A 22,527-nucleotide genomic window follows, 5' to 3' on the forward strand; every position below is an offset into this window, starting at 1 on the left:
ATGTGTACTGGTTTTTCATGGGGTCGTGGCGTTATCGTTGATAACACTTTTCATCGTCGACTAATTCTGACGTCACAAGAAGTTCGAAATTACTTTGAATCTAGATAACATAAATGCAGTTTAGTTATTTAAGATGTGTACGCGACGAAATTCCCTTGATGCTTTTAATCACCGAATTCTACGACGTGTCTTTATAAATTAGAACTTTCTAAAGTTTAAGGAACCTATTACATCAAAACCCATAAAGTAAGAACAAATATTTCTTTTGAAGATACTATAATCTACATTTTCTTAAGTAAAAGTAATGCTTTTACCACGTGACGGTCCATTATAAGTTTTATTGAATACAATATTTTGATTTGGATCTCCTAGTTAACTAAATATAGATCTAAATGATAAAAATCGTTGACCGACAATAGTGTCAGCATGAAAACAGCACCACACCACAAAACCCCCCCCCCACTCCACGTCCCCAAGATGGCAGAGGAGTGACCTATACCCGTCATACCAAACATTTTTGGCAAAGGAATACTAATGTCTCAAAATTCAGACAAAAATGCATTTCATACATGCTTATCCTATACCTCAGATTTAGATAAAAAATACAACCAAAAAAAACAACAACAAAAAACAAACAGAGAACAATTTCATATATATATTTCAAAATTTTCCAAGGGGAGATCACTCTGACCCTCCCTCCATCCCCGGAAAAAGATGATGGGAGTACCTCATTTCGTAGCACGAGATTAGACCAAAAAATACACCGGAGGCGACCTTTTCATATCTATTATCAAAATGTTGACGCCCCTGAGCCCCCCAAAATAAAGACACACCTCTACAGTACTTCAGAATTTAGACCAAAACTAAATGTACCAGAGGCCATCATTTCATACATAGTATTTCAAATTTTGAACCCCCTAAAATGATAGGAGTATCCCTACCGATACATAACAAAATTAGCCAAAAAAAAAAAAAAAAAAAAAAAAAAAAAAAAAAAAAAAAAAGAAAAAAAAGGAATGCACTAGAGGCCATGTCCAAGGGGAGACCCAACTGACCCCCTAAAATAATAGGAGTACCCCTCACGTACCTCTAAATTTAGACAAAAAAACTGCACCAGGGACCGCCATTTTATGCATGTATTTAAAAGATTTCCAGTGGAGACCTCCCTAAAATGACGACAGTACCTACTCCCTTACCTCAAAATTTAGACAAAAACTGTCACCATTTTATACTTGGCCTGTGAATATAAACCTAAATAAACGCTTACGTTTAAAAGATGTATACGTGTCCGTCTCATTGTGTCCTTTTCCCTCGTTCTTACTGCGAAAATTGCATAAAATAAAAGGATAAACGTAAGCGTTTATTTACGTTTACATTTGACAAAACTTGTTGAACAAGCCGGTATGCTACACTATATTTGGACTAGCATACCGGCATGTTCAACATGTTTTGTCAAATATTTATTCGTCCAAATATATCTCCGTATTTTACAGAACAATATCAAATAACCTTATATTGCAATTCTATTTAATAGTAATCGTAGGCGAGCGATGCACAGACGCAATCAAGCCTGTTCAAATGTTTCATTACAATTATTTTGCTTAATAATTAAGTATGGAATACCAATTAAACGGCGAATGCCGTCTATTGCTGTAACATTTTCATAATCAGAAGCATAATTATATGATGTACTAAATAATTTCCTTTAGTTCACAGTCTCCAGCGGTTTTATTATAAGTGCGATATTAACAGAAATCGCAATTTTAATTAATTAAACTGTTTTAATGTCATACAACATGACGTATTTCTGTCACAAATTCAAAAACCAATTACTGTAATTAGATGAAACTCATTTTTTATTTAGAATTCATTATGTTTGTTTTATATTTTGTTTACCGAGAATAATTTGTATTAATTTCGAAATTTAATTTAGAACGCATATTACCAGTATTTCATTTTAATCTTACCAGGTCTCTATCTATTAGACAAGTTCAGTATAATGTTCAATAAGGGGCTTACGTGGCTAAGAGTTAAAGGTCTTTGACGTCGAATAATTTGCTCCGAATCGTTACGGTTTCGAAGCCTCACTTAGGGTATAGAATTCTTACTGTAAGCAGTCCAGCTACCACACGGAATTTTGGTGGTTCTACAACGGTGCCCGCTCGTGCCTGTAAGCCTTCCTCCACTCGTTAAAAACTGCAAAATTCGATATATGGCGTAAACATGTAAATCAATCAATCAATCAATCAATTAATTAATCAAAGGAACCCAAATGTACCAGTAAAAAGTTATGATAAAACATATATTCAAAATGTGTGACCCAAACATCATGTTACGTTCATATTTCGTGAAGCGTGCCTAACTGTTAATGATAGCTCTTTGCTTGCTTTTCAAATGAAAAAAAAAAAAACAACAAATTTTAAAATGCAATGAGTACAAACTTATTTAGTGTTGGTAAACGTACACATTTTAAGATGGTATGTAACATTAATAAAACAAAAGTTATTTAGAATTTTAGTTTGAGGAGTCAGGAAAATCCTTTACCTTATGACTCCGCCTGTTCATAAAATAATGCCCAGAGTTCATCCACATTTTCAGAAAAGCTGTAAAATCGCCATATGACCAATAACAGTATCGCAGTTATAAACTCAACAAAACAAAAAACAACACTCAATTATATTGTTTTCTTTTGATAAGATATGTCCAGGTGGAGGCATTGCTATTTTCTACAAGGTGTTTTCGGCTGACATAGTAGAAATTTGATATTGTATCAAAAGTATTCCAATGATAACCACATATATTCTTGGTTTTCTATCAATTACAGTTAATTTGTTATTAGATTGAACTTTCGAATCTGAAATGATGCCGTCAAAATGACGAAAAAGAAATGCATGACATGCTTTTCTATTTAAATAAACGAAACTCATATTAAATTTAAACGTGACTGACTGTAATGATTTTCATCGTTGAGTGCCAGATAAATGAAAATAGGGGTAATCTTAAATGTACGTTTTATTTCTGGAAACAAATGGCATTCAATTTGCTAGGAGCAAATTTGCTACCTCACTACAACAAATCAAAGGAAAGGTGTTCATGTAGGTTTCTCGACATTCAGAACTATTTACTACTTATTATAAATCCATAAACATATCAAATGGAAACAGATTTGTAAAACTAATGGATAGTTTGCTTAAATGCTTACTATTTGAAAGAATTTGTCAATTTGAGGTCGGAAAGGAGATGTGAATTTACAGCGACAAATTTATACCCGAGTAAGCTTAATATTATCAATCATTCAAAATTCGGTCAGTTCATTTTTTTGTCAAGAAAGGTAGATTTTAGACATACATGGTGTCTTAAACATGTTAAAACTATAAAACCGTTACAATTTTTTTTCCCGAAATCTTCGTTTAATAATTATAGCTGAAAATAAAAATTTTGATGATGAAAGAAACTTTTAATGGCGAATGAAGATCGCAGATTAATCTGTGAACGGGCGCGCACCTAGATAGTATCAGCGACATTCAGTAACCTGCCTTATAGGCTCCTAGCTTGTAAGGATTCTTCTTCACCAGCGGTGAGGGACAAGCTAATTAACCAGCAACCTTAACCACTCGACCACGGAGGTTCGGTGATAAAATAAAATAAAATAAATGGTCATACTTTTATACGATTTATTGATAAGACAGTGCCTTCTTTGAATGATTGAGGAATGTGTAGTCATTTATCAACGTATAAAAGTCCGAAAACTTCATTGATCAAGCCTGTAAAGTACATCATACCGATATTAAACGCCATTCAGTCTGCCTTACAAAGTCAAGAACATGAAGAAATAGATTTCTGTCTCCACATTTAACAATCGCCATTATCAGAGATACTCTGAGAGGCTATATTTGGCAGTCTGCAATTTCCGACCTATCCTACAATTCGCATCTAGAAAATTCCATCTTGGTTATTCTATATGAAATCATTCACATTATTGTATATGCAAAACACGACTGAATAGCTTACTGGCCAGTTTATTTCAAACAACAAAAGCAATTTCTAATTTTTGTTCTAAAGGTGGAATACATACTTTTATTTTTGTTAACCGCACATCTACAATTTTACGAGTATATACTTGTGATGCTTTTTTTTCAAGTTGTGTTATAATATACTTATAGATCTGTTCAGAGAAATATGCATGAGATAGGCAGCGGAAATATTGCGCGACGTTAGGGCGAAATAACGCGTGCATATTTCTCTATGCAAATGAAATGATATTTTTGTTACATACGCTAATCTACACTTGTTACTATTATATAAATCATATGAATTTTTATGTACCCTTACCAAAACAGAAAGGACAGGCATGAAAGAACTTTGCCATACACGAAACTGACGTCACAACCCCGATATTGAACATAATTGGCGTTTCAGTTTCCGTTGAACCTTTACGAAGTTTATTAATGAGTATGCTTTAAATCTTTATTATGTAATACATATATATTGAGTGAATGGTTTGTGATATGCTTTTAACAATGTTGGGAAATATTCAACTTCCACCTCAGGCAGTTTTACAGCTTTTGTCTGACAATGTACTTTTATTAGACGTGAATATTGAATCAATTAATCCAGGTTAATCGCCAGCCACAGTCTGTCATTCAAAAACTTTTTTTTTTCAATTTATTAAAGCTGGAAAAGTCCAGTTGTATGAAGCTAGAAAAATCTAGTCTCTAAAATTCGACGAAAATGTAATTGGATTTTAATGTTTTCTAAAGCACTTTATATCACCTACAAGATATATTAATGCATAATATATTGATACGAAATTGCTAAATGAATCTATATTTATATTAACCGTTTTTAATGAACTTGATTGTTTTCCTACAAAAGCCCATTTGGACATTTGTCTAGCTTTTAAAATGGGATTTTTTCATTTAACATTGAATTGATCCCAATACATGTCTTAATAACATTGAAGCTTGAAACGAGCGTGGATTAAATAAAACTTTTCAGTCAGTAAAAAATCCAACACGCCTAAAACATGGGACAAAAGTCTGATGGGATTCTTAAAAGTCGGATTGGAAGTCATAAATCCAATCGGATTTTTGAAAAATCCAATTGGATAATCTCTTTTTTGGAATTCCTAATTGTTATGAAACTGTGTCATGTCTTGCTTCTTGACACCATAGCTACCAATCGAACTTAACCATAACTTCCTAAGTCACTTATAAATGGTAGTGAAGTTTGCTGAAATCCTGGTTTAGCAAAGACATAGGCTGTTCCAAAAAGACTAGAACATATTACAGCACGTTGTCGACATCCAAGATCTTGTGATGCGCAAATGTTACTAATTAACTCAGTTTTTCGTTTCCAGGAAACTGATTCCTGTGACGTACGAATTTGTACTGCTGTTGATACATGTAGTTTCAACAATGGCATAATTACACTATCCTGTAGATCTATTTGAAACGTTATATGGAGAAGAAAACAACAGTCGACATTTTATACTGCTTCTGTTAGCATAATGGCATTTTTATGTAGTAATCATTGGCGGAAACAAATACTATGAAATTTCAATAAGTGCTTGCAGTTCAATTTTTTTTTTGGTTGGATTTAACGTCGCACCGACACATGATAGGTCATATGGCGACTTTCCAGCTTTAATGGTGGAGGAAGACCCCAGGTGCCCCTCCGTGCATTATTTCATCACGAGCGAGCACCTGGGTAGAACCACCGACCTTCCGTAAGCCAGATGGATGGCTTCCTCACATAAAGAATTCAAAGCCCCGAGTGAGGCTCGAACCCACCTCGATGAGGGGCAAGTGATTTGAAGTCAGCGACCTTAACCACTCGGTCACGGAGGCCCCTTGCAGTTCAATTAGGAAATAATATATCCCAAACAGTGATTTGTCGTTGAGTATGTCAATGCAAAATAAAATAGAAGTTCCACACAACTGAGATTTTCACAAAATCAAAGAAATAAGGGTATCGAACTGCTAAATTGTCATGTTTGTCAATAAATACAATTATCTGATAGCATTTTTTACAGATACTTAGTTGCCAGTCGTGGAAGAATACCGCTAAGCAAGTGTCCGTTGTTCCGTTCCAAAGATTCGGTTCACTTTTGCTGTATTCGACAAATAAACTATTATGTGACTAAACAAAGCAAATACCTCTGTACCCGGTCATATCGCAGAGGGAATGATGAGTCCGCGGGAAGATGATAAACATGCGTATAAGGAATAAAGACTTTAATGTATTCAGGTTCATAACACTTATCCATATGCGTGCTATTAATACCATCTTAAGCCACCTCCAAACTTCAGCAAAATAAAACCAGAAATAAAGATTTAAAAGGATATTTCCAGCCAATCTTAGAAGAACTTCTCGTAGGTCGACGCGACGTCGTCGTTGGCGTGTTTTATACGACATTTTTAATCAAACTGAAGTTTTAATGAGGAGTTGTTGAAGATTTATATGCATAAAACAGCATAGACAGAAAAACAGCGATATGTTAAAGAGATTTAAGGGGGGAAAGCAATTAAACCAAATAAATTAATTATATAAAATACGTAATGCATTCTATATAAGATTTATTTTGCATCTAGGAGACATAAAAACCAAAGACAAATATTGCACGCTATTTCAGCTTAAGTTTATTTCTCAAAGTGCAGCTCAGCATCTTAATTCGAAATTCAATACGTCCTTGGAACTTAGGCTTGTGGCATTTCTAGAATAGAAAGAAATATAGTGATACATTTTTGTATCTTAAACAGATTTAAGGGGAAACTTAAAGCAATTTAAGCAGATAAATTGATTATATAAGACATTTACGTAAGTCATTCTTTTTAATTTAGAATACGTGATTTGAAAACGCAACATGTTTAAAGGAAACACGTATTTGAAAATGCTTATTTTATACAGTTCTTATTTACCAAAAAATCATGGGAAAGGTTTTATCGATTAAAGACATGAACCTAATAGAGAACAATAAATGTTGCTTATACACAAATCGTGTTTCTTAAAATGTTTAGCCAGAAAAATCAACGTAAAATCAATATAACAATAATTACTATAAATGCACATTTTTTCTCTGGGTCAAAACTTCGCGAATTTGAAATTTTGCCTATGTTCGCGAGGTTTAATATTTGCGAATTTGTATCCTACTGGAATTTGAATAATGCTAATGGTGAATATTTATGCAAGGATTATTTTCGCGAGATAAAGTGCCTCGCAGATATAGCGAAATTCAAATCCTCGCGAAAATGTCTGCTTATACAGTATTCCTGAAATAAGACGGGTAATCTATTTTTCGGTATTTAATAAAATATGTTCATGTTGTTCAGAAATTTTGTTTAATTAGCTTGTTATACGTTAAAGGTAACGCTGAAATATCCACAACAAGTTTCAGGTGATAAGTTTAGTCTACTTGTATAATAGGGAAAATAACTAGTAATAATATTCAACTTACTCGATTTCACATTTCAAGTTTTGATACTAATTTTCAGTAATTGTTGTTTCCCGGTTATTCAATTACGGTTCTAAAATTTAGATTTAATAAGGACCCTTATATTAAGTCAGGGATATAGTAATTTTATTGTAATTTTAAGCTTTAAATGAACAGTACTCTTCTTATATTGTAAAACCAATAGTGTTTGCTAGACAAAGAATTCTTCCGTAAACTAAAATTACAAAATGTTTCCTTGATATACTTATGGTTTCGAAACATCTGAAAAATGGTAGAATTCCTCTTAACCCTTATCATGCTGGACACGATTGATTCTGCCTTTGTGACCTGTGTAGATCATGATCAGCCTGCACATCTGTGCAGTCTGATCATGACCTGCACTGTTCGTCATTCAGTCAGCATATTTTTGGTATGCACCCTTTTAACAGTTAATGGTACTGTCCAAACTGAAAGATGGACAAGTTCATTATAGAAATTTAACAGAGTAAGGGTTAAGCCGCTGATATATGTCAAAATTTTTGTCATAAGGGGTTATGCACATGTTATTTCCTCTCTTGAACAGAATCAGTCAAATCGTGTCTGCTATTATTTAGACTGATTACGTTTTATACTTCCAGAGGACCGTCTGAAGAAGCTAATTTTTAGTGGTAGACTAATAATGTATTTGTTTATAGTATTAATTTATTTGTTTTGGGAAATTCTTTAAAAGTACAATTCTATATATGCCAAATATACTGTAGAGATGATACATTTTAGTTTTTCGGTCAAATTTATGTGATTTAATATACAGTTGAACTCACATTTGAGATAAGACAAGAGCTGTTGGTAAAACACGAATTGCTATCTCGTTATCAGTCCTGAATCCACTGTCACATTGCCCTTTGATCTATTGATATCTAACGTAATAAAAGTCATTTACTGATAAGAGTCAATTATTGTATGAAGTTGTAAGACAGTAGGGTGAAGGCATCTTACGTTACTGAGCGGAATCAATTTGTAATCCTGAGGTCCTTGTGACATAGACTTTCGACTTACTGACCCCCAAAATACTACGGGCTATCTACTTACCACAGTGTATCATCCTATAAAGTTTGAAGACTGTATCAAGTTGGCTTTGACCTAAATCACCCCAAAACAAGAAATATTGTTTACTGACCATATCAGATCACCTTATGAAGTTTGACGACCGATATTGGGCAAAAACTGTTTCATGTCGTAAGGTCATTGTGACCTTGATCCTTGACCCTATAAAAGTAAGGGTCATTTACTAACCACAGGTAGTCATCGTTAGAAGCTGGACGACTGTAAGTCGAATTGTTCTTCAGCTGTCATCCAGATACCGGTTTTCAGTTCAAGTTCATCGTGACCTTGATCTTTAACCTATTGACTCCTAAGACAATACTGATCGTCTACTAGCCACACACAATCACCCCATGTACTTTGAGGAATGAAGACTTGAAAGTTCTTCAGTAAATGATCGGGACCCGATTTTCAGCTCAATGTCGCCTTTACTTTGACCTTTCTTTAACTGAACACGAAATAAAAAAGGGTTCATCTACTGATAACAAGCAATTTTAGGTAAAAAAAAACAAATTTTCTATTATTTTAATTAAAGATGCAAATTCTCCGTTTCCATGTATCCGGCCAGGGAGTGAACCCACTACCTACACCAGTCGAAGCGGACGCACTACCACTAGGCTACAGAGGAGGTCCCTTGAAATTCTTTCAACTGTAGTTTTATTTCTTGTCTGCGACTTCTTTACACCAAGTTAACATACTTTTCCTCCAGATATAGAAATCTAATCATAAAGAAGCTTCAATAATTACATTTCCTGTGATATCGTAGACCCTCACCGCTATATCGATTATAAGTGACAAGACTGGAAGCCTATCCTAAATTGTATCAAATCAAACAGTAAATCTATTGATCAAATAATCTATTTAAACACTGGTGATGTCGTGGTAAAGAAATGACACACTCCATGCTATTATCTGCTACAATTTTGAACATATCATCTAGTAAGTTTTCGGCTATATAAGATGACTGATTAGTCTTTCAAAGCCTATCCTAAATTGTATCAAATCAATCAGTAAATCTATTGATCAAATAATCTATTTAAACACTGGTGATGTCGTGGTAAAGAAATGACACACTCCATGCTATTATCTGCTACAGTTTTGAACATATTATCTAGTAAGTTTTCGGCTATATAAGATGACTGATTAGTCTTTCAAAGGCATTACAAATCGTAAATAAACGTATATGCCTCCAACAGATTAGTAATTTGTGAGAAGTAATAAAGTACGCATGCGTCGTATTGAAAATGTAAGAGAGTTATGGTGTTATTTTGCAAACATTTGTCATGTCAATAACTTTTTATTCTTGCAATATCATTTCAGAAGTTTTCCAACATTTCAGCCATTCATTCACAATTTATGGTAACAGTGTAAAATACGTATTAAAAAGCAATTTAAATAATTGCCATGTTTTTAGAAATGACTTACCATTTATGAAATATACAGAAAGATTGAATCTGAAAACTGCTTTCAATAGCAGCTGAGTACTATAGGAAAATAATAGTGATGATGAAATAATAATGAAAAAGCAGACAGAAAACGATCTTAAATGAAACTACTATATGAATCTATTGAACTAAAACAACATGAGCAAATTGAACAAAAAATTAAATCTAGACACCGAAATGAGTTTGCGACAATTGATACATTTATAATCTAGTTCCAATAGTTTTTTTAATTTTTTTTTTATAATTGATTATCATGTTTAAAATGTATACTATTACAAGTTGTTCCTGGTAACGTTATTCTTTATTAACAGTACAGGAGATAATAAACAAAAGGCCTTTGATAACAGTGCCAGAAAAATCAAACAAAAGCGAGTAGGCTGAATGTCTTGCACATACGCAGCCCTTCATCGCTTACTGTATTCAGTCCGCAAATTCAATTACTTATATGAAGTAAACGAAGTAAACGTTGCTTACGTTACGACACTAATTATCCCTAAACACAATTTGTTCAGAAAAACGAATGTATATGCAGTAGCATGAGGTAAAACGTAATGGGAAAACTGCTTACGTTTCGGTATCCGTTACATTGCAAGTTACGTTACTGAATGTAATGAGCAATGTTAATGCCTCATCTGGCAGAGATAACACCATATCTATACTGTCCTGTAATTTTGGAACGTTGTGGGGTTATAATTTGACGGTTTGTGTGCAGTTAAGCGGTTAAAGCTCCCATGTTGTATTTTTTGCAACAAACAGTTCCAAGATGATGCCCGACCGTGTTGTTGAATGTACTAATTTAGTCTATAATGACAACTTATAATTATGCACGCTGCTTATGGCTAATGTGTGATGATACTGCGTTTTGGAAGCTTGGCTTGTCCTTTTGACACATTGTCCTTGTACGATTTGAAAAATAAAAGCTATAATCGGAGTTTAGGTGCCCTCTATATTAATCAAAATTACTTTATTTCTGGATACTGTTCTGTAAACCGTTTTCTGATAAGAAGTATTGATCAAACCCTTTTATACTTAACATCGTTTAACTTTCATGATAAAAGCAAGACACTGAAATAGCCTCTTTCGTCACAATTAGAGACAAAAATACATTTCTCTCCGCATTTTGCGATAAGCAATTTTAGAGAAGCCTGTCTCAAGAAGCTATATTTGGCAGTTTGTAATATCCGGCCTATCCTATAAATCTCTGCTGAAACTGTATTCTTAGTCAGCATCATAAGAGATCTAAATCAGTTATATACCATTTGCTTCACACGCACTAGACAAATAATACATGTATAGCAATGCAAACACGAATATGCTTACAGCTATTTTCAAAATCTTTAGTAGGACTCGTGAAACAGGTCACTTACCTGTACAGTACTCATACAGTTATACTAATCTGACTCGAGCCTCACTCGGGCGTTGAATTCTTCATGTGAGGAAGCCATCCAGCTGGCTTATGGAAGGTCGGTGGTTCTACGAACTACAAAGCTGGAAAGTCGCCCATCTTGCCATATGACCTATAGCTGTGTCGTCGGTGCTACATTAAACAAAAAAATAAATAAATAAAACATAATTCTGAATGATGTTCATGCTTTATTGAAATTCTTAAAGCTTTCGTATACAATACATATATCACTGGATGAGTGATTCATCATTCGTTATTGACTGTTGTATTTAGCGGTAGGATGTTCAACATTCAGGCTAGTCCCTTTGGCGTGCTTTGCTCTGTAAACACTTTAAGGGCGCAGTTAACAATCTTCTGTATTCTTAAATGTACTTACTGCTTGCGCGATACTCGGTTCTAGTACTAATGTACACACTATAAATATTGTTTTCAGCGGTTACGTTGTACTCTATATCAATATTTCAGTTGTGTATGTGCTGATTAGATTCACTTAATATTTGTTTTGGAATATTAACTTTTAGCCTTCTGGCGGGAAGTGATTCTGCCTTTGCGACTAGTGCAGACAAAGATTAGCCTGCACATTCAATGCATGCTGATCATGGTCTGCGCTGTTCAGTATTTAGTCAGTAAATTTTCAGTGAACATCCGTTCGAATAATAAATGGTTTTGCCCAAATTGAATGATGGATCAGTTCATTTTAGAAATTTAGCAGGCTAAGGGTTAAATGTTATATCAACAGTATTAGAAACTAATTATTCCAGGTCGATTTTTTTCTCCTATTTATGCAATTAGGCGTCTGGAAACTGGAACAACAGATATAGTAATAGAGCAATGAATGTCGAAATATTAACTGGGAACACTTATTCTGTGGGCAATACATGTCGCAATATCAACTGGGAACATTTATTCAGTAGGCAATGAATGTCACAATATTAACTGGGAACATTGATTCAGTAGGCAATGAATGTCGCAATATTAACTTGGAACATTTATTTTGTAGGCAATAAATGTTGCAATATTAACTGGGAACATTTATTTAGTAGGCAATATATGTCGTAATATTAACTGGGAACATTTATTCAGTAGGCAATGAATGTCGCAATATTAACTGGGAACATTGATTCAGTAGGCAATGAATGTCGCAATATTAACTGGGAACATTTATTTAGTAGGCAATATATATCGTAATATATACCGGGAACATTTATTCAGTAGGCAATGAATTGTGCCATATAACCATGGCTTTAAAGGCTTAGTACCTTTTAACGGATACAAATAATTTTAATTGCGTCTAATGCATAATTGGCTTTTATTCACATAAACATATTACAATACTCCACAAGCAAAAGCAAAGCAACTGCACAGAAGTAAACCTGAATTGCCATTTAACATTTAACATGTGTGCTTGCGCGGATAGTATAAGCAAATATGTGGCGTATAAAATATAAAATATCATTATATATCAGAATATCCAGAAAATAAAACCAGACAAAACTTTATGTTTTCAGTTACAAAATTGATTCGACAGCTAACAGAGACAATCTGTAAGACAAATGATAAATCAAATTTATATTGATTTATTCATACAATTTCGTTTTAATGATTAAACATTATACCTGAATTTCAACCGCCTCACTGAATGCAAATAGAATGTGAATAATTAATTTGCGTTTAACTTGATTGTTAGGATATAAGATATATTGCTATTTTCTGACATTAATTATATCCAGCCTATTTGATTTGTTTTCTGTAAAGAACTCCTACTCACAACTTGGCTTTATTGGAAACATTTTCTAGCTTACAAAAGAGAATATCTTTCCATTAATGACATATTTGAGCAATTTAATCAGTATGCTAAGCCACGTTACATTTGATTGATATATACTCAATATACCTAATTACTGATATTATGGAAGACGTTTTGTTGTGTTTAACGACACAATTACAGGTCATATGGTGACGTTCTATCTATCAAATGGTGAAGGAAGGCCCCAGGTGCCCCAGTGGGGCATTACTTAAGGCATGGTCGGGTACTTGGATGAAACCACCAACATTCCATAAGTAGGCTAGACTGCCTCCTCAGATAGAAAAAATATCTACACTAAAGTGCGGTTTTGGAGCCCACAGTCCACATTGGTGAATGACAAGTACTTTCAAGTCACCTTAACCGTCCGGCCACAGGCGCGCAGTATTGGTAATAATAGCATTTAATGCGTTTTATCATATACCCTTTTGGCCAAACAGGTACAGGTATAAGATAACATAGCAAATACCAAATTGCACAGGCAAGTAAATTCTAGCACAAATAAGTTGTAAAGCAACAAGTTAACTAAACTGGTTAAAATTAAGACAAAACAAACTGCATACCAAATGAGTGATTTTGCCTCGTCATAAATGCTAGCAGCAATTGTTTCTATGAGTCATGTCAAATTGCTAAATTGTATTTTACCATACTTAGACACATAAAATCCACATACAGAAATGATCTCATATTCATTGCTCTTAGGCAATAGGCATGTTATCAAGAGCTGGGAACATGATTCATGACATATCTCAGATTGTGTCACTGCCAGTTGTTTCACTCACTGATCTGTAGCTCCGATAGACTCAATTACACATTTTATGGTCCCTTTGTAATCTTAACACTTCTTGTTTTATTTTCTTCGTGCAAGGAATTTTTAGTAGTAAGTAGGGTATGACAGGAAAACCGAAAAAAAAATATTTTTGAAAAAAAAACAACACACAAACAAACAAATATATTAGCTAGGAGGTTGAATGTGTGAATATGTACTATAGAAAGCATGTACAAACTTGAATTTCTGTTAAGAAATGCATTATATCTATGTAGGCTTATATGTAGTTATAGTTACGCTACAGTTCATGGAAATCATTCCAGCTGGTAAAGTTAAGTTATGACAGAAATTATTTATTTATTTATTTGGGTTTTACGGCGTACCATCACAGTATAGGTTATATGGCGCCAAACAGGACTACAAATTTTGGTTCCACATCTCATTTACATCGAAATAAAAACTTGAGGTATGGAATCATAATTTGCATACCTGCTGGAATCACAGAGTTACTGCAAAACCAAATGTTATTAGCCGCCTCTTACGATCATGCAAGGGTAAGGCAGTGGTTCCATTTCTTTTCATACACAGATCGTCCCAGAAACACATGGGACCTGGTAGAAAAATATCATTGGTGGTCATTCGTCTAGTCTTAATACGTTTAAATGTCGTTGTATGTGTACGTGTATAAATGAATGAAACAAACATACAACTCAATACATCTTCACATTTGTGTACATGTCTATTGCGAAATATATATTCTAGTACAGACTGACCACACGAAAAAGATGAATAAAATGGTAATGCATTACCTTTCGTTATTTTATCCTCTCAATTAATTCGTTCTCCTGAGACATATGAAAATGTTTTCTTGCTTTTGTACATTGTTTGGCTTCTGCTAATGATGGAATTGACATTTTCAGTTATTAAGCTTTTTTTTTTAATTTTGCTTTTCGTTATGACATATCAAATTTCAGTAACGGAATAGGGAAAAAGTGAAAAGAAAGCCTTGTGTACTTCCGTTGTTTTCTGTCTTTCATTGGGCTTTTTCTGTCATGTTCCTTTCTTAAAGTGTAGATTGTTCTAAAAGGGAACAACTGCTCAACTAAACGTTATATTTAACCTTGGAAAGTGTACCTTGTTTGTTTGCTTCACAAAGTATACAGTGCTCTATATTTCTTCAATACATTATATGAGCCATAAATCATTCTGGAAGATAACAATATAATCTACAGTCACTTAAAAAATATACAGAAACGTACGCTAGACAAAACACCGGATGTTTTCTAATTGAACCAATTAGAGTTTTCCAAATATCCAGATGCTCAGAACGGAAATATTAATATATTCATAAGTTATCAATATTGTTTTGCAGTACGCCAGATAACGATGCTCTTTTGGTATCTAGAAATTAATTCCTATGAATTATGAAATTCAACCTAGAAAGAAATAAGAAGTATTGTTTTAATGTAGCTATGTCTCTATGAAAACTACTGTGGCAGACAGATGATTATAAAAGGAAGAAATGCGAAACCAAAGAAGTGTTGAGCACTTGTTGTACAAAGAAAAATCTCGAATAAACTAATTCTTTCGCGTTTTTTTTGATGAAATAAAAATTACATTTCTTTACTACAGTACCCAAGTATGGAAGAACTTTTGTGTCATTTGGGTGTTATTTAATCACTGACTGTCTCATTCGAAATTGCAACTTTGTATCTTATTTCCTTATTGTCAAAATTTGAACGTAAGTCTTTCTGTCAAATGCCGAAAAAGTGAATTATTTTTGTTTGTTACGTTACTTTTAATACTTGATTCACTCTGTAATAATATAGATACAAAGTGATCTGCCTGCACATTCATATAATTATGATACTTGTAGGAGTCAGCATGCAGGGACTCGAAAAAGGGTCAAAACATAATATAGTGTCTACAGAAAATGACCCTATCACAGATTCGAGAATAAACTATCCAGACATTCTATCCTATCCTATTTACAGCTTCTCAAAAGCTCTTTATATTATATAGTAGCCAAGACCTATACCTATACATATACGTCCCTCTATGGCAGGTATTAATATAATCTGTAAAAATATTCCTTGAAAGCACTGAATGCAACCAAACAAAATAAAAACAGACTAGGTTTGATTGAGTCTGTTCATGAAGGTAATTGAAAGTGCTACACCTCTAATGCCCCCCCCCCCCCCCCCACTCACCCCTAGCACCGGCTTAAGCGGAATTCTATTGGCTGTGACTAAATACAGAGTTGGTGCACCTGTGATATATTACAGACTCCGGTATATACCGGATTAACTAAATTTGAAAGAAAATATCTTAAATGTATATATTTTGTAACCATGGTGATACTAACCCTAACCTCTAGTCAGTATAGTATGCATTTGATACACTAAATGCGTGCGGACATGCAAAAAAATGAGTAATTTTGCCGTGCGCTCCAATGGATAATAATTCCGCGCCTGCGCAGAACGACTGCACCAACTCTGCAATGAGAAACATTCAATTCTATTACATAGAAATTGAATGGATCCCAGAGGACCAAAAATATAACAAAGCTGATTCCAAGTACGGGGAGACAGATTGTTGTTGTGATAGTTAATACAATCTGTGAAAATGATCCTTTGTAAGCATTGAATGTAACCAAAATTATATTAAGCCGAAGTTTCGAGTAAAGTAAGTTGAAATTGCAAGATAATTATATTAAAATCTCGATTTGAAACATAAAACCCACCTGGCATTAATGCTCTTCCTGAATGCAGTAGCAACAACACGTGATTTTTGAGTTTAAGGAAAAATAAAAAATAAAGAAAAAAAAAATGAATTCTGATATGGCTAGCAATGCTTCAATCATCATACGCCATGCTTGCAACGAGAAATAGCGCTTTCAAATTTGATAAAAAAAGTTTGCTTAAAAACATGTTAAAAACTAAATGTCGCATAGCACAACTCTCTTTATTAGTTTACACCCACACTGAGTTGGTTATTCTCAGTGCAGAAACATTCGCCATCATTTGCATCCTAATGGAATTATTTTGCAAGACAATATTACCATTGCCGGTCCTGGTGTGTGTAAACAAAGAAGCATGACGACCTACCATTTGGCACCATAAATGCGCAAAGAAACAGTTCTATCATATTTGATGCAAAGTTTACAATAAAAGACTTAATATTAGAATCGGAATAATTTATTACAAAACCGTGTTTGAACACTATTTATACACTCTGTCTTCGAAATGCACATGTAATTGCACTCGGACTTCGCCCAACGTATAGCCGCCCATCGTGTATAAATAGTGTTAAAACATTATTTTATATACGCTATATAAATCTGGTATAATAATAATAATTATTATTTTGCCATATATTATTAATTTTCTTAAATGAAAACAACTGCACAGTACTTTGGCGATAAATATGTGCATGAAGGACGACTTGCTTCTGTCGCGTTCTATTGCAAGAAAAAAATGCACGAACAATTTTGTTTGGCTTCGCGACGTTTGTGCTAAAATAAAATAAAACAAATAGATTAAAAAAAGTTCACATGGCACCTTTGTGCCACCGCAGAAAACTGTTAATAAATATTGTTAAAGAGGCAAAGTGTAATATTTGCTGTTATTGCAAACAAATATACATGACCTTGTTTTACTAACCTTCATACATCTATTTAAAAGTTTTATGGTCGTTGAATAACTGTTTCAAAAGGGTAATATCAACTTCATGCTTTTGTTGATTTGTTACAAAAAGTAATGAGAAAATGCTTCAACTTCAAATGGATTTGAAAAAGATAGAAGCAGACGTACTGTAAAATGTCAAAGTGAGAAATAATTTGTTCTCTTTCTTTCTCCTGGATTGCATTAGTCCAATATCATTGAGTGTGTATAGAGTATGCAAAAGGTAAGCACATTTCATTAATATTATACACAAGTTCATTGACATAAAAATACTGCGCAATAAAGAAGTAAGTATCAAAGAAAAATGTGCCACATACGACGACCCAACATCTTTAACGGATCAAGAGATTTAATTCTGCATACCTACTTAGTAGGCAAAAATGGTTATTATTTTCATTGAAATAGTAACGAGTCTTGTTGCTTGTTATATGAAGCTAAGTCTTTCAAATGAAGGGTCAAGTTTGGGATTACATTAACCATGTAGTGTCAATTTTGGGTTGCGTTTGCTTGGTAAATTAACATGTACGTTTCTACTTCATTATCAGGTTGAGGTAAGTGTTTGATAGATATATTATGAAACTGTATCTCTTCGTTGTTGTATCAAGTTGAGGCTGCATGTTAATTCAATAACAATGCAACAGAAATTTGAGGGAAACTTTTTGATATTGATATCATATTCTCTTATGAACACAATTACATAAGATATATTTCAAGCATATGCCAAGTACTATAAAACGAATTGTTTGTGGTTCTTCAATACTATGTCGTTACATGAAAGGGATTTTTAGCAAAAGCACACAATCATGCTGATCTTAAACTCTTTTATCACGAAACATGATCTTAAAATAACAGCAAATTACAGGAAAGACTGTTTTGACATTTTAGAAAAATAAATGATCAGAGAAAATTTTGTAGTGCCAAGGTCGTTCGATTAAACAGAACACGCCGAAATAATTACTTGTTAGCATTTATCAAACGACCTTCGTATTATAATAATTGTTCACGTTCTATGAAGCGAATTTAATCCTACAAAAATGGTTATTGTTTTTATTGAAATAGAAACGTGTCTTGTTGCTTGTCATATGAATCTGAATATTTTCACTTTAAACTCAGGTTTGGGATAGCGTTTTCGTGGTAAAAAAAGCTGTAGCTTTGCAATGTGTGTTAAGTTTGAATCGATGTACAAAGCTGTTCCTTTCCTTTGAAGTGCCAAGTTTAGGGTAGCGTTTTATTGTTATATAGAGCTGTTTCTTTCCTATTATGTAGCGTTTGCTTGCTATATGAAGCTGTATCTTTCCTCTGAAGTGCCAAATTTTGGGGTAGCGTTTGCTGCGTATAAAAAGTTGTACCTTTCCTATGCTGTGTCAGATTTTGGGTATCTGTAATGACCAGTTTTGGGCAATGTTTGGTCGGTATATTTATCCACAGTAATGTCAAGTTTGGGGTAGCATTTGCTGGGTATATGAAGCTGTAGTGTAGCAGAAGCACACATGCTGATCTTAATCTCTTTTATCACGTAACATAATCCTAAAATAACAGTTGTAGGAAATATTGTATTGAAATGTTAGGAAAATAAACCAACAGAGAAAATGTTTAGTGCCAAGGTCGTTCGATTCAAGGAAACACGCCGAAATAAGTCCTTGTTTGCATTTATCAAACGACCTTCATATTAGAATGATCGGTTATATTCTCTGTAGCGAACGTGTGGAGATTAGTGGATACTAAATATAGTTCTATGCAGAAGCATTTGCCTTAGTTGCATCAGCTTAGAATGTCATCTTACAGGAAGCAATATATCTGACTTAGAAATAAAAGTGTTTGCTCAACTGCTGTAGCGAAATTATGATTACAACAAAAAAGTCCGGGTTTTGAACCCGACTGCAATAATGCTACAAAATATACATTCCTCATATACATGCATGCAATTTTGCTGGAGAATGTTGTAACCTCTTTCAGCTGACATCCATTATTGCTTGTAAATTAATTTTTCCATTTCTTCATAACATTTCGTTACATTCGAAAGACTATAAATAACCGCTGTTTGCAATAAAACAATATTATTAAATGCAGTTGGAAAAAAAAACAACGTTATCTTGTGTAATTTTACGTGCACATACTTCAAGATTATGTTTGATATATCATATTCAAAAAAATTAAAATTTCATGTTCAAATCCATTTTTTCTTCTACCATTTTCTATAAAGAAGTTTTACATACGAGAAAATACGTTTTAAACAAGGCCTTAAACGCTCACAAACCTCTGAAATCCTTAATATTCATGGGGAAATATTTTTCGTAAATTTCATGCTTTCGACCATCCGCGAAATCTAAAGCTGACGACCGAACATATTTCCCATTTACTTGTATCTTAAGCCATTTGAACCAATTAATTCACGTGCCAACGAAATTGCCATTTTTGATATTTAATGCCCACGAAATTAAATGTTTGTATAGTATCGTAAATGTCTTGCTGGTGATAAAATTTCAGCAATTATTTTAACCATAGTTTCATTTCTCGTTTATGTCTACTTATCATAATAAGATCTGTTGCTTAAAAATCATGACACTTTAAATTCTTCTTGCAATTCTTTATCAAGACAAAATTCTTTTAAAATTTGGCAATGTACCTGTCTAAACACTTATAGCATTCAATAACAGAAACAACTGCTGCTTTTGCAGTAAGTGATTTGCAAAAGCAATCGCACACGACATAACTTACAATAGGTGATGCCTTCTGTATAATGCAATAATTATTTTCTGTCTCCCCACTCGACTGGCGAACATCCAAGACAAACAGACTTGATCATTTTCAATCAACCGAATTCTTAGTGGCAGACATATTTTATGGTGTGTATATATCTTATCTGACAGATGACTCGTAATATTGCTCGTAGAGAGCATATGATATTGAAAACAGTATTGGGCGTTTTACTGCATTCGTGACACCTACACTATCTCCTTTATGTTAAATATGCTGCATGGCTTAATTCTATAACATAACAATTGATTTATATTCTATGTTTCAATTTTGTATTAACTATTCAGGAACTGTCTCCAATGTAGTATAATATCAAATAACATGCATCATTGATGTACAACTTTACATATGTATGCGCAGTAAAGTTTTCAATTAATGTCCGTACACCACTGTTAGATGCGTCAGAGTAATGACACTTGCCATGTAAGGAAAAGATGCACTTATAAAATGTTTCAGACGGCATGTGTGTTTCTAAGATGAAAAAGTGAAACAGTTCACATATAACCTTTGTAACATCATAGAAAACTGTAGTAAAATCAATATTGTTTAATCGGCAAGATCATTTATTTGCTGTTAATGCAAACGAATAAACATGACATTGTTTTACTAACCCTCAGACATTTATTCAAAGGTTTTATGGTCTATTGAATGAAATGTTTCAAACGGGTAATCAACAGATGATGTTATCACAAGTTATTGTTGTTGTTTTTATGTCTCCCCCAGGAGACATATTGTTTTTGCCCTGTCCGTCCGTCCGTCCGTACGTACGTCACACTTCATTTCCGAGCAATAACTGGAGAACCATTTGACCTAGAACTTTCAAACTTCATAGGGTTGTAGGGCTGCTGGAGTAGACGACCTCTATTGTTTTTGGGGTCACTCCGTCAAAGGTCAAGGTCACAGGGGCCCGAACATTGAAAACCATTTCCGGTCAGTAACTTGAAAACCACTTGACCCAAAATGTTGAAACTTCATAGGATGATGGTCATGAAGAGAATGACCCTATTGATCTTGGTCACCTGTCAAGGTCAAGGTCACAGGCCTGAACATGGAACCATTTCATCAATACTAGAACTACTTGACCAGATGTGAAACTTCATAGTGATTGTACTGCCAGAGTAGATGACTTCTATCGATTAGGATCACTCATAAAGGTCAAGTCACAGGGGCCCGAACTTTGAAAACCATTTCGTCAGTAACTTGAACCACTTACCAATATTGAACTTCATAGATGATGGCATGAAGAAAAATGACCCATTGATTTGGTCTCTGTCAAGGTCAAGGTCAAGGGCCTGACATGGAAAACCATTTCCGATAATAATACAGAACCACTTGACCAATGCTGAAATTCTAGGATGATGAACATGCACAGTAAATGACACCTATCGATTTTAGGATCACTCCATTAAAGGTCAAGGTCACAGGGGCCTGAACATTGAAAACCATTTCCGGTCAGTAACTTGAGAACCACTTGACCCAGAATGTTGAAACTTAATAGGATGATTGTTCATGCAGAGTAGATGACCCCTAACGATTTTGGGGTCACTCTGTGAAAGGTCAAGGTCACAGGGGCCTGAACATTGAAAACCATTTCCGGTCAGTAACTTGAGAACCACTTGACCCAGAATGATGAAATTTCATAGGATGATTGGTCATACAGAGTAGATGACCCCTAATGATTTTAGGGTCACTCTGTTAAAAGTCAAGGCCACAGGGGTCTGAACATGGAAAACCATTTCCAATCAATAACTTGAGAACCTCTCGACCCAGAATGTTGAAACTTCATATGATGATTGTTCATGCAGAGTAAATGACCCCTGTTGTTTTTGGGGTCACTCCGTTAAAGGTCAAGGTCACAGGCCCCTGAACATTGATAACCAGGTCCGATCAATAACTTGAGAACCACTTGACCCAGAATGTTGAAACTTCATAGGATGATTGAACATGCAGAGTAGATGACCCCTATTGATTTTTGAGTCAGTCTATTAAAGGTCAAGGCCACAGTGGCCCGTTAATGTAAAACCATTTTTTGGAAATAACTTGAGAACCACTTGACCTACAATGTTGAAACTTAATAGGATGATTGGACTTGCAGAGTAGATGACCCCTATTTTTTTGAGGTCACTTGATC

The sequence above is a fragment of the Mercenaria mercenaria genome, chromosome 19 (assembly GCF_021730395.1).
Source record: "Mercenaria mercenaria strain notata chromosome 19, MADL_Memer_1, whole genome shotgun sequence".
NCBI lineage: Eukaryota > Metazoa > Mollusca > Bivalvia > Venerida > Veneridae > Mercenaria > Mercenaria mercenaria.